The 13,127-nt window shown below is 44.6% G+C and overlaps 1 protein-coding gene across 2 annotated transcripts in view; it reads left to right on the forward strand.

Moving 5' to 3' along the window:
* Window positions 1-13,127, forward strand: part of LOC147460218 (UDP-glycosyltransferase TURAN-like) — a 98,590-nt gene that overhangs the window by 17,358 nt on the left and 68,105 nt on the right. Inside the window, exons 4-6 of one of the 2 annotated variants that reach the window (XM_086511306.1) lie at window positions 92-125; window positions 11,723-11,778; window positions 11,867-11,991. The gene's annotated coding sequence lies outside the window, so the exon portion shown is untranslated. Of the gene's footprint in view, window positions 1-91; window positions 126-11,722; window positions 11,779-11,856; window positions 11,992-13,127 lie in introns of both variants that reach the window. The other variant, XM_086511304.1, reaches the window with a different exon arrangement.

A 13,127-nucleotide genomic window follows, 5' to 3' on the forward strand; every position in this document is an offset into this window, starting at 1 on the left:
CACACACACACACACACACACACACACACACACACACTCTCTCCCTCTCTCTCTCTACACTTTTGATGGGATCCATGATTTACTTTTGTAGGTTGGACTTGAGGTTGATGTCATTGCTTACTCAGGTACTTTTTAATACCCATGCTTGCACACGCCTCCTTGCACACGCCTCCTTTTGATTGGTTTCTATAATACATACGGGTACCGAAGACTTGCAATGTGTAGGGAGCTAAGTTATGTGCAAACAGAAGTGAATGTATGAAGTTAATGATCATTTGTTGTGATACAATTTTTTTTTTGATGCAGTGTAATTGCCTTAAGTACAAGCATATGACTTCTAGGACATGTAAATTCTATTATTAGATACAACATAAAGGTTAACCTTAGAAGAGCGCATTTTGAGAGAACCTTTGTAAATTTGGCTTAGAAATTGTCTCATGCATGCAATTTAGCTCAGAAATCTCTCATGCATACATCAAATCCATGTATGAAAGTAGGTAGAAGTCTATGAATAGAGTGTTGCGCTTGGTGAATGAATTTTTTGCTTGTAGATGTTAATAGTGTATTTTTTTATTTGGCTATGTGGGACTCAATTTAGTTGATGCATCTTTTATGGCATTGCTTGCCTTCAAGAAGTATGTTGCAATGGCCTTGGAATATTGGTTTCAAGTATGCTTATTCTTGCTAGAGAGATGTATTTTCTTAGAGCCTTCTTGCGGGGTAGGTTTACCTTGTTGAGACAAAGCCCCAAAAATCCTCCTTTAATTGATTCAGGTACTGTGGAGGCAAGAAGCGAGTCTTTAGATCCTCCTCAAAACTCCTCCCAACGAAGCTCGAGAGGGGGAAGGAGGAGAGACTCAAAATGGACCGCCTTGTGGGCATCCTCCTTCTTCTCCACCACTCATCCTTGCAGGTGATGGCATCATCCGTGAGATGCATGGAAGCCAAGAGAACTTTGTTATTATCGAAATTTTTAAAAACCGCAAAATAAGATGTAAATTGATGCAACTTAGAATAAATGATAAAAGCATCCATCTTAGCGTCGTACTTACTGAACGTATCTTCTCGGGAATTGGTTTGTTGGTTGTTCGTGTAGCATTGGTCGCCTCCACGATGGTCTTTGCAAGCTTTTCATAATCCGGCTTTGATGAAGAGATATCAGATCAGACCGCCAAAGTTGTGATGAGATCACACATGGTTGCCCTTTCCTGCCTACGAGCCTCGGCGTCTGCCTTGTGCTCCCATCTACGAGCCTCGGCTTTGGCTGCCAATCGACGTTCCTCTCGCTCTACTGCTTCTACACGCTCTTGTCGACGTGTCTCCTCTTGCCGCATCATCATCTCCATCATCATCCGCATCATGGAATCCATGGGATTTGGTGGCAAGGATGGAGGAATAGGGGGAGGAGTGATGGGAAGATCCGAAGGGGGAATGTGCTCGCCTTCTAAATTGGGGGAGATCTCCATACCGCTACGAGTGTTGACCATGCAAGGATTTCTTCCCTTGGTTCAAGGAAGGTCGCAGACTAATCCTTGGGAGACTATCTACCCCCTATACAATTGGTTGCTATTTTCCGACGCTCAAGGTTCATGGTCGCACGTGCTATGGCATGCCAGCTATTCCAAAAGTTGAAGGAGTATCACCGAAGTGTTGCAAACACAACCGAAAACTCCAGAGAAAAAAGCTTCTTGGGAATTAGCGGATTAGTGCAAAATCTTCAAAGCTCTAATACAAATATCAAGTGTAGCAGAATTGAATTGGTGAAGATCTAGACTTCACACTTCCACAAATCTTTACTTGTTTCCTTGTGTTAATGATTGGTACTTAGCATGAGAGATGATTCATTGTATTTCTGTAAGGTGCAGCGGATGTGAATGTTGAACTTTGCTCAAGATGAGTGCTCCGAACTGTGCTCAAGGTTCCTTTTACTTACGGAAGGGAGAGCCTTCCGTTCCTTTAGTGAAAGAGTGCAAATGATCACAAACAAAGTGGATAAACACTGTGAATGAAGGTGCAGAGACTGAGAGATAGAGAGAGAAGAATACGACACCAGAATGTTGTCAAACCCTCCTCCGAAGGCCCCACTCATGACGAGAGCGGTCTACTATTGATTGCACAAAACTCTACAATGCTTTGGACTTGCCGATGATGTCGACGATGATGAGGACGACGACGAGACGGACTGAAATCTGCAAATCTTTATTTGCTGGTTTTGACTCTGTCTATGACGACGATGCGACGACGACGCGCTGAAAACGCAGATGTTGAAATCTGCGTTTTACGGGCTTGACCGTGCGGCGAGGATCTGCTGCGAGAAGGTGAGATCTGCGAGGTTTAGGACTTGCGGTGCGGAGTCTAGATGCTGAAAACTGAAAACGCTGATGCAGAGAATGTCTTCACGCGAGGAATTTGCAAAAACGCCAGGCTGAAAATCTGATGTAAAAACGCTAGGCTAAATCTGAGGTTTGCAATAAAAATGCTAGGCTTCTGCTGTGTCCTGCTGTCGCCGGTTTGGATCTGCAATGCAAAACGCTGACTGATCTGCAATGCACATGAAAACGCTACCTGATCTTGGTTGCTTGAAAACGCTAGGGTCTTCTTGCTGTTCTTGCTGAGAAGGTGCACTTGACAGTGGTCTTCTGCTTCTTTTGCCAGAAAGTGCTAGCGCTAGGGTTTCTTATATACTTGCTTGACTGAATTGCCCTACCCAGTTTCCCAACAAAAGTCACTTCAAAATAATAAGTGAAAAAATGGCTAAAATAGGAAAAATAGGTTTTCTGCACTTGAAAATGATCCAGATAGAATCTGATGGTAATGCTGATGATCATGCCGTGTTCAACCAGAGGATATGCATCTACTCTAAGTGCCTAGGCATGCACGGTCTGTGAACAGACTCACAAAGGTGCCATAACACTTCCTAGGCTAGACTAATTGAACCCTTGTCATGAAGTAGCTTGTCCACATGCACATAGGGTTAGATGTGCACATGACATCCCCTCCTTTTTAAAGTGAGGTACTGGTACCGATCTGCATGGCTTCCTTGTAGGCTGCCAACATCTCGGGATAGTCTTTGAAAAACTCTTCATCAACCCACACTGCTTCGTGGGTTCCTCGATCCTTGAACTTCAAAAAGTACTCTCTCACTTGCTTCTTTGAACCATGGCGAAACTGATGCAACAACACTTGCACCGGCTCCATGACTTCAGCTTCATCCATGATCTCTGGTTCTTCCTCTTCCGAAATGTCCTTTGGAGGCGTTCCTTGAAACACTTTCAACGAAGAAATATGGAAAACGTTGTGTTTTGACCGTGAGTTAGGCAATTGCAATTTCATTGAAACCTCATTTATCTTTTTAATGACAGGAAATGGACCATACATTCGAAAAGACAACTTTGGACACTTCTTTCCAACTTGCTTAAGACGTTGCTTCACGATTCTTAAATACACCCAATCCCCTTCCTTGATCGAAACTTCCTGAAGATGCTTATTAGCCTGCCGTGAGTAAGACTTCTGAGCCTTGCTTAGCCGAAGCTTCACAGTCTCAGAAATCTCATCCAACGACTGACTTTCAGCATTGGCATCAGATTTTGCTGACCGAGCGAGTCAAAAGTGACTGGAATGGACGGCCAACAGCTGCCTCATACGGAGTTCGACCAATGGCAGAGGAAAAAGACTCATTCAAAATAGCTTGAACCAATGGGAGATAGAGCTCCCAATAAGACTATTGATCATGCACATATGACTTTAAAACATCAAAAGCCAACTGATTGTAAATCTCTGTCTGACCATCTGACTGTGGATGAAAAGCTGATAAAAAATTCAACTTAGTGACCAAATTTTCAAAGAGTGCGCTCCAAAAATTGGACGTGAACTTAACATCCCTATCTGAAACAATCTATTTTGGCGAACCACAGAGTGGGTACCAATGTTTTATGAACAACCGTACCACATCTTATGCAGTGACTGTGGCCTTACAAGTAATTAATATGCAAAACTTGCTGAAACGATCAACAATTGTCAAACATTGAGTGTTCCTTGAATGCAAACTAGGTGGAAGGTTAGTCACAAAATCCACGGAAATATCTTGAAAAGGTCCATCGGGAATAGGCAGCGGAAGCAAGAGGCCTTGTTGCTTACCTCGAGGAGCTTTTACCTTTTGACATATAGTGCACTGTGTTACATAATGAAACACATCTTTTCGCATTTTAGGCCAATAAAAGAATCTCTCTATTTTTTCCAAAGTGGTGTTTATTCCCTTGTGTCCACCCGTGAGAGTGTCATGTTCATCATGCAATATGGTTGGCCTGAGAGGGCAACACACATAGACGTTGACGAAAATATAATAAACCATCACGAATGAGATAGTTGCTTGCCCCTTGGGAAGCAAGAGCCTGCAACCATTGCTTACCAAACTCGGAATCCGTATACTGGTTCTTCATGCTGTCGAAAGACACACCTTGAAGAGAAACTGTGGACCTTGACTCAATAGCCAAAATCTGTCCTTTGCGACTTAATGCATCTACAACAGGGTTAGCTTTTCCAAGCACATACTCAATCAAACCTTCAAATTGCTCAAAAAATTGTGACCACCGTGCTTGGCGATCACTCCAATGTGCACTAGGCATAGATTGGAGCCACTTGAGGGCTTGGTAATCTGTGCAAATTGTAAACTCTCTATCATGAAGAAAATGCTTCCAATGCTTAAGAGAGTGAATGACCGATAAAAGTTCTTTATCATACACTGAATAGTTCTTTTCTGCACTATTGAGCTTCCGACTAAGGAAAGCTATTGGATGACCATGCTGTTGAAGCACAGCGCCTATGGCGATATTACTCGCATCCGTCTATACCTCAAAGGGGTCATCCCAAGAGACAAGGATGAGACACGGCGCTTCTGTCACCGCAACCTTGAGAGCTGCGAAAGTCTCAATGGCTGCCTCGGGTAAATCCACGCGCTGACGACGAGTTTTTACCCCTTTCAAAACATCAGTCATAGGTGCGGCAATGCGTGCAAAATTCTCTATGTGCGAACTATATGCTTGACATAAACCAAGAAAAGAACGCACATCATATGCAGTCTTGGGCACATCCCAATTATGTACCTGTTCCGCCTTCGCCGGGTCTAGCTTGACGCCTTCTGCAGAAATGATATAACCTAGATAAGTAACTTCAATGAGAAAAAACTTAGATTTCTTAGATGCAATGTACAATTGATACTCATCCAAACGGGTCAATACCCTTTCTACATCCTTTTCATGTTGTTCCCACGATGCAGAAAAATGAGAATATCATCAAGAAAGATGGACACACATACACCAATCATATCGTCAAAATGGCCTACCATGAGACGGTTAAATGTACCCACAACACCTGCCAGCCAAAAGGCATAACCACATACTTCCATTGCCCTCGCTCTGTGCGAAAAGCGGTCTTGAAGATGTCGCCTTTGAATACCCTTACCTGATGGTATCCACTTTTGAGATCTACCTTACTAAAGACCTTCGCTCCATTGAGCCTATCAAGGATATACTCAATGCAAGGCATTGGAAACTTGTTCTTGATGGTCATCTTGTTCATGCCTTGTAATCAACATACAAACGAGACGAACCAACACTAGGATGTATGAATCCTCTAGCCACCAACTCCTTGAGTTGTCGCTCTAACTCTTCTTCCTGCGTCTTGTTCAAACGGTAGGGAGCCTTGTTAACCGGCTGTGTCCCCTTCGTAAGCTCGACGCGATGGTCCTCTGGCCGCTCGGGTGGGAGACGGGGTGGAAGATCATCTTGCAAAAAGAGATGCTTAAATTTGGTAAACAAAGCTGAATACTTGTCCAGAGCTTGAATGCTCTGGGTAACTGGAGCAACATAGATGAATGCCGCTTGTGCTCCTCGTCGTAAATCACGCTTTACCTGCACATGAGAAATGAGAGGCAAAGCATGCAGACCCTCCTCAGTACGAACGATCATGGGAGAGTCACTCTTGGCATTTAATGTAAGAGTGTTGTCCTCCCAATCAATGAGAGGATTATGCTCACGAAACCATCTAATGCCCAAAAGCATATCACATCCTGAGAGAGGAGACACGACAAATTTTCTACGGAAAGCATCTTGTTGAACTGTTAACAACACATCAAGGCACTCTTGCGTGATGAGAGAGTCCATACCGAGAGCGAAGCCCGACACCTCGAGAGGAGATGTCTGACTAACCTCTAGGCGGGCTCTCTCTACAAGAGAGGCACTAATCACATCATGCATACTGCCTGAATCAAACAATATGACAAAACGTTGACCCTTTACATGACCATAACACTTCATGAGAGACTCATCAATGTGTGTGTCAGAGACATGAGAAGATTCAGCTTGCTTCATTAAAGTGCTTGTGGTTGTTGTGGGTGCCTTAGGTTCTTTAGGTGGGGTTGTCTTAGGACAAGCCGCTTTAATGTGACCCTTGACGTGACATTGATAACAACGACCTTCCTTAGCATAAATGACTTTTTCTTTTGCCGTTATGTATCCTCCTACAATTCCTTTTGCGGCTTTTTCATCAGGGGTGAGTTTGGGTTTAGCAGGTGTTTTAGCTTTACCCTTAGATTCATTGTTAGAGTTCTTTTCGGAAGAATTAGAGGAAGATTGGCTAGAAGAGTTACCATTCTTACCGTTCTTACTATTCTGAGGGTTCTTAGAAGTCTGGGAGGTACTTTGAGACGACTTGTTTCCCTTGGGCTTTCCCTTGTTGTGCTTCATCTCTTGGGGGAGAGCAATTGCTACTGCCTTGTTGAGATCCGTGGGGTTGAAGACTTCTACATCAAACTTGATATATTCATCTAACCCAAAAAGGAAAGCCTCTTTGCGCTCATCATCCGATTTGCGTAATTGGGTGCCGAGATGCAAAACACGGTTAGAAAAGACATGACCGGCATACCATTCTACTTGAGGCTGCACCAATCCTCTTTCAACCGCGCTAGGTACTGTGGTGGCATAAACCGCGCCTTGAGCTTGTCTTGGAAGTCAGCCCAATTGAAAGAAAGGGGCGTGCTTTCTTTGGCTTCCTCTAGGTGCGCGATCAACTGTGCCTCTTGCCATGCGTGGTACCAATTAATGGCATCACCGGCAAGGTACATAGCTGCCATCAAAAACCTTGCTATTACCTGTCTTCTTAGTTGTCGCAAAATAAGCATTAAATTGATGCAACCAAGAATGAATAACACTAGCATCCATCTTACCGTCATACTTTCTGAAGGTCAACTTCTTGGTGACGGGGTTGTTGGAGTCCGAATCTCGGCTTGCGCTACTTGAGGAACCACCAACATCTTTGGCCGGCTCGGGTTTCGAGGTGAGAACCTGTTGGACCAACTCTTGCATGCATTGGTCTCTCTGCGCCTCACGCTCTGCCTCCAAGGCCGCTCGTCTCTCTTCGACCGCCTCTTTTCTTGCTTCAGCTGCCAAGCGCGCTTGCTCACGCTCACGCTCACGCTCAATAGCTGCCTGTCTTTCTTTGGCCGCCTCTTTTCTTGGTTCGGCCGCCTCACGCTCACGCTCACGCTCACGCTCACGCTCACGCTCACGCTCACGCTCACGCTCAATAGCTGCCTGTCTTTCTTTGGCCGCCTTTTTTCTTGCTTCGGCCGCCAAGCGCGCTTCCTCACGCTCACGCTTAATAGCTGCCTTTCTTTCTGCTTTTCTTTCTTTTCGTTCCTCGGCCGCCAAGCGCGCTTGCTCACTCTCTCGATCCAAGGATGCCTGTCTTTCACGGATTCCTGTCTTTCTTGGCGCTCACGCTCCAAGGTAACGCGTTGCGCTTCTTGGTGTAACATCATGTCCATCATCGATTTGACCAAAGCCTCCATAGGATTTGGTGCAATCCTTGGCGTAGATGGGGAAGGGGGAGGGTCAGAAAAACCTCATGGTGGGGAAAATTCTTCTTCGCCACTGCCATGCTCATCACCTCCATGCGAAGTATCCATTCCGCTTCGGGTAATGACCATACACTCAAGTCTTGGGTTCTTGTGGGTCTTGGTTCTTGGGTTCTTGAGTCTTGAGGGTTTGGAGTCTTGAGGTTCTTGAGGTTCTTCTCTCACTTGCAATCTGTGTTAGAGAAGGATCTTCCCTTACCCGAGCTCTACTCTTTTCCGCGGGCGCACCCCTTGGCGGCCTTGCGCTCACACCAAGGTTGCTTTTTCCCACCTCACGTCGATTGGCCGGCCGCTAATTGCACGGTTCGCTCTCAATGAGTGAAAAGAGAAACAAGGGGAGGCTGGACAAGCCCTTTTTTCTTGGGTTTCTTGTCACTCTTCAAAAACACGATTAGGAATTGACACGCCCAAGTGGACTTGGGTTACGTGCGACCGCAACAAGCAAAAAAATTTCTTGTGGTTCTTTCCTTGAGTGATACAAAACATTGCCAAAGCTTTGATACCAATGTAAGGTGCAACGGATGTGAATGTTGAACTTTACTCAAGATGAGTGCTCCGAACTGTGCTCAAGGTTCCTTTTACTTATGGAAGGGAGAGCCTTCCGTTCCTTTAGTGAGAGAGTGCAAATGATCACAAACAAAGTGGATAAACACTGTGAGTGAAGGTGCTGAGACTGAGAGATAGAGAGAGAAGAATACGACACTAGAATGTTGTCAAACCCTCCTCCGAAGGCCCCACTCTCTATGGCGAGAGCGGTCTACTATTGATTGCACAAAACTCTACAATGCTTTGGACTTGTCGACGCTATCGACGACGATGAGGATGACGATGAGACGGGCTGAAATCTGAAAATGCTAAGGGCTGAAATCTGCAAATCTTTATTTGCTGAATTCTGACTCTATGTCGATTACGACGGTGACGACGATGATGTGACGACGATGCGCCGAAAACGCAGATGTTGAAATCTGCGTTTTTCGGGTTGAATCTGCAAACTTATTGGGGGTTTTGTTGCATGCCTGACATGTGTCCTATTTGCTTTTAGGTGTAACGATAAGCTTGTGTGTGTGTGTGTGTGTGTGTGTGTGTGTGACAATTTCCTTGAAGAGAGGGAATGAAAGAGAGGTAGAGATGTGCAAAGGGAGATAGAAAGAGAAAAGAATGACACCGGATGGGGTCACAATCAACCCTCTCAAGGGCTCCCCACATCGTTGCAGATGTGGTATTTGTTTTTGATTGCGTAAATGCAATGTACACACATGCAACACTAAGCGCAGAGTCTATTGACTTGAATGGGGAATGTCTCCGCGGTAACTGTTCAAGATGAAGCACCTCCGGGGCTGATTTGATGCACCTTTGGATCGGTCTCGATGAGGGGTTGCTGATGGCCACCAAGGGGTAGATCTGGGGCTGATTTGCACTCCCGATATGAGAGGAAACAAGGCCTGAAAGCTGGCTGCAAAAATGCAGATTTGGCTGCCAAAATGCAGGGTCCGTCACGTAAAGTGGGGCTGAGAATGCAGCTCTTGATGGAGCAGATGATGGGCAGCAATGGGAGCACTTGACGCCACGAGGGAATGGGTTGCCGAAGGTCCGGGCTTCAGCGGAGAGGCTAGCAGTGACAGATCCGGGCCTGTTCCAGCAAGGGAAAGGGCTGAAATCTGAAAACACTGGACTGAATTGCTGATCCGGGGAGTGGCTCGCTGTGGAGTGCCAAAAACGCCAAGCTTGTAGCTGTTGCGAAAACGCTGGGCTCATTTGCAAGTTGGTGCAAAAACACTGGTTAATCTGTAGCGCTCCCAATTTATGAGAGAACGCTGAGGAAGCTGCTCCTTTTATAGGACTTTTGACCAAGTGAGGAAATTTAGATTAGGTCGGTAAAAATGTGCAAATGTGCGGACATTGGCGATAACTCACTGCTCGGTGAACCATTTGACGAACCGATTGGACGGACGTGTTCCCCTAACCTAGACCTACATGCTCATCATGTCAAATGCCTACCGAAGTGTAGTAACATTTGTCAAAACGCTTGTACAAACCATTTATGCAAGAGGGTTCCAAAATTGGAAAACCTAATCTATAGGACTCGTCCGGACATACAGGTCCTGCGAAGAGGCTCACAAAATTGCAAGTACTAATCCTCCTAGGATTCTAGACTCTCCTATCTAGGCACGTGACACTCCGTCTACTCTTTGGTCTCATAGGTCATTTTGGCCTTTAGCAGAGGTTAATAGAACATTTCATTTCATTTCATTTCTCTCTCTCTCTCTCTCTCTCTCTCTCTCTCTCTCTCTCTCTCTCTCTGTGTCTGTGGATAGAATTTTCCTACGACGTTAAAACTCTCTTCTTCTTCTTCTCTCTCTCTCTCTCTCTCTCTCTCTCTCTGTGTGGATAGATCTTTGAGGTCTGTTGGGATAGTTTCCTACAACGTTAAAATTCTCTTCTTCTTCTTCTTCTGTCTCTCCTGCTCTCTCTTGGGAACATTTCCTAAGGAAAGAACCAAAGAACTAATTAATAGAGAGAGAGAGTCGCTGTGTTAGTGTGATGTATGATCTTTGTGTCATATTTGTCATCCACTGCGCTTGACATGCATGGCACTTCACTGTAGCAAGGGTGCCCCTCTTTGATGGTTTGTCTTCATCTTCTTCATTGACTTCTATCTCTTTATAATCTACTTCTTCATATGCAAGACGATGGTTTTGCTTCCACGTTGCAAGTTTGCTACAAAGCCTAGATCGGATGGTCCATAGAGGAACGATTGATAGAGCTTTGATACCACTGTAGCTTGCTGGCACCGCATGCTAGGTGGTAAACAACTGAACTTGAAACATAACTGTCAACTTCTAAAACCATTGCACACGAGAAATCTCCATGAGAGAGACATGAGAGGAGTTCCCCTCGGAGATGATTTGCCCCCAAATATCCCCCCTTGGCGGTATATCTTTATTTGTATTAATTTTGGCAAAGTATACAATTTGCTTGGAGAGCCCAGTGCTCAGCCCACTCTCAGAATTTAAGCTACAACTGGCACAATGGCATTTATTTGTGCTTCCGACTGCAAAAAGCATTAAAAAAAACTGCTTATGGCTCAAAAGCAAGTTGTTGACTTCTGTTTTTATAAACAACTGGCCAAAAAGCACATGTGGGCTGCTGCCGCGGCATCTATTTGCATCCCCACAGCTCCCCAAAAATCGCGTTACAATTTGCGGCGCACTTCCACTGCAAACTGGGCGTTCATACTGCAGCCTGTCCACTTCTGGCCGTGATTCTACCATAGGATCATTTTGAGATATAATGGTTTCACAAAAAAACATCAGTTACTGCCGCGTATGCAATACATCGTGATCTGGGAGGAGCAAATATTTCGTAATGAGCATTTTATAATCAGTTTTGGTTTAGTGGAGGTTCATTGTCCAAAAGAAAGGTCAATCCTTTTGGTTGAATTAGCTTGTCTTAAATGATATGATACAGACTTCTGAAATTTTCTTAGACGAATAACCTTTGTCCATAAAAGAAGTTTTTCTTTTAATTATTTGCCATTTACAAAGCTTGCACTCATCATTGCTCATCAAGCAAGATTTGGTACCACAAAGCATTCAGCAAGATGCTAGCATGCATCTTTTGCTGCAATAAGCCGGCCCTTTTCTTTTTCATGTTTTGTAACCAAGCAACATCTTTACCAATGGGAAGTTACTTTGGATAGTATGATGCAGATAGTGATTCTCAACTTGGGTAAAATGCTCAGCTAGGCATTTTTTGTTTTGGGGCAGCCCCATCTGGTTTTGACATTGGTTGGTTTGTGACAAAACACAGGAAGTGAACCTCATCCAGATCTACTTCATAATCCTCAAATACATCTACATTTGATGGTACATCAACTTGTGTTTTTCCTGCCTGTTACTTTATTCAAATGCAAATTCGTTGATGAATGTCTTTTGACTGGACAGCATCCTCCAGGTTTTCAGGGCTTACCAAGGATCTTGTATTTGGTGGTATTACCGCTAAAGCTTCTCCAGCAGTTGTCAACACTCGTCTGGGTGTTATTTTTCCGGATTTCTGCCCCTGATTTCTTTATAATTCAGGTAAACTGACTTGGCTTGTCGTTTTATTTGCGCTTAAATATATGGAGGATTTTGATGTCTGTTGTCTTGGATGCTACCTTTCTTTTAATTGAGTGCTTGCAATCTGAAAACCATGTTGTAAGGGCAAAAACAAAAGAAATTTACTAGAATAGATTTGAAGAATGTTGTTTGGAATAGATTGAAAAGAGTTACAGTAAAAGACACAGAAGTGCTTTAATGTGAGACTTGGAGGGACTGCCAATCTAGGGGACAGCTCTCACAGCCTTCGCAGTGTTGGCTGGTCAAGGTTGATGGCGACACGCCAAGACTGAGAGCAAAAGACCTGTTGAATGCAAAGAATGGCAACCTGTCACAACCTCACGATGATGACGAACGTTGTAGTAGGGTGCAGCAAAAGTAAGATGGCATGATGGACAACCTGATGGGTCAGCTTTTGCTGACGGTAGCTCATATGGTTGCAGTGGGGGCTTATGTTACAGCGCCACAGTAGCAGCACAGCGGCACAGACTGGGTGCGCACACATGAAGAGGATGCGGGTGGGCAGGCTGGGCTTGTGCACAGAGGAAGGTGTTTTAGCGCGTAGAGGTAGGGTTTCATCAGTGGGGAACCACAAAACCCCCCCCAAAGAAAAAAAAGAAAAAAGAAAAAAAGGAACCTTTTCTAAGCAAAGAGCCAAAGAACTTTGTAGTAGCACAACCAAGCAAGAAAGGGGTGTTTGGATTAGTGTGATTTCTGATCTGTGTCACATTTATTGTTTGCTATGCCTGACTTTGGTATGAAAGCTTTCATTATTGCACCAACCATAAGCCAAGTGCTTTTTTCTCATGTCTATGAGAGTAGGATTTTAGTGGATCCGCAAGGAAGACTCTTCTAACTTTCAAAACTGAGGACCTACCATTGTGCGTAGGATTGTACATCTCATCTTTAGCGTAGGAATAGCGAACTCTGTATACTAGGTATTATAGTGGTGGTTCGCTTGCAAGGCAGTAGATAGCTCCTTGGAACGAAGACTGTTACCACGTCATTCACTGGAGTTTTCTCTTGCATGGTTGTGACTCTTAGCCGCAATTAGCCCTCCTCCACCTCCTTCCAATCCGATGGAAGTCGTGATAAAGATGATGATGGACATGATGGCG

The sequence above is a fragment of the Adiantum capillus-veneris genome, chromosome 4 (genome assembly GCF_014529385.1).
Source record: "Adiantum capillus-veneris isolate H3 chromosome 4, ASM1452938v2, whole genome shotgun sequence".
In the NCBI taxonomy this organism is placed as follows: domain Eukaryota; kingdom Viridiplantae; phylum Streptophyta; class Polypodiopsida; order Polypodiales; family Pteridaceae; genus Adiantum; species Adiantum capillus-veneris.